Source organism: Octopus bimaculoides, chromosome 1 (assembly GCF_001194135.2).
Source record: "Octopus bimaculoides isolate UCB-OBI-ISO-001 chromosome 1, ASM119413v2, whole genome shotgun sequence".
In the NCBI taxonomy this organism is placed as follows: Eukaryota; Metazoa; Mollusca; class Cephalopoda; order Octopoda; family Octopodidae; genus Octopus; species Octopus bimaculoides.
In genome coordinates, this window is record NC_068981.1 from 137,765,807 (window position 1) to 137,766,992 (window position 1,186).

Sequence of the window (1,186 nt, forward strand, 5' to 3'; positions counted from 1 at the left end):
ATATATATATATATATATATATATATCATATACGCACATTCATTCTCATACGTGTTCGGACGCACTACCTTAGTCAACTACTGGTGTTCAGAATCATACAGAGAAAGACCTCTATGTTTGAGCTTCGTTTTTGCTTGTTCTCCTATGTACATGTTGCGGCTATCATTTTCAGGGCGTAAAAATGTCACTTGTAATTATGCACGCGACAACACATGGATATGCATGTATAAAAACATATCGTCAAGCCAACTCACTTACGCGCGCGCGAGCGCGCACAAACACACACACGCACACACAAGCATACTTATATATAATGCACGTCCGTGTGCATACATACATCTCGTATATATATAAGTATATCTATCTATCTATCTATCTATCTATCTATCTATCTATCTATCTATCTATCTATCTATCTATCTATGCGTGTGCGTGTGAGTTTTGGTATGTTTATGTATATACGTATTCTTTTATTCTTTTATTTGTGTCAGTCATTTGACTGCGGCCATGCAGGAGCACCGCATTTTTAGTCGAACAAATCGACGCCAGGACTTATTCTTTGTAAGCCTAAAACTTATTCTATCGATCTCTTTTTGTCGAACCGGCTACGTTACAGGGACATAAACACACCAGCGTGAGTTGTTAAGCAATGGTTAGGGATAAACGCAGACACATGCGCGCGCATGTATATACAGGACAGGCTTCTTTCAGTTTCTTTCTACCAAATCCACTTACAAGGCTTTGGTCGGCTCCAGACTATAGTAGAAGACACTTGCCCAATGTTCCATGCAGTGCGACTGAAACCGGAACCATGTGGTTGGCAAGCAAGCTACTTTATTTCATTAAATTTTCCATGAAGTAGCTGCTATAAGGATTAAAAATTTATGATGATAAATTTATATGATACAATTAAAAATTACAAATTACAATTTACAAATTACAAATTATAGGCTCGGGAGTGGCTGTGTGGTAAGTAGCTTGCTTACCAACCACATGGTTCTGGGTTCAGCCCCACTGTGTGGCACCTTGGGCAAGTGTCTTCTGCTATAGCCTCGGGCCGACCAAAGCCTTGTGAGTGGATTTGGTAGACGGAAACTGAAAGAAGCCCGTCGTATATATATTTATAAATGTGTGTGTGTGAGTGTGTGTGTGTGTATGTTTGTGTGTCTGTGTTTGTCCCCCCAAC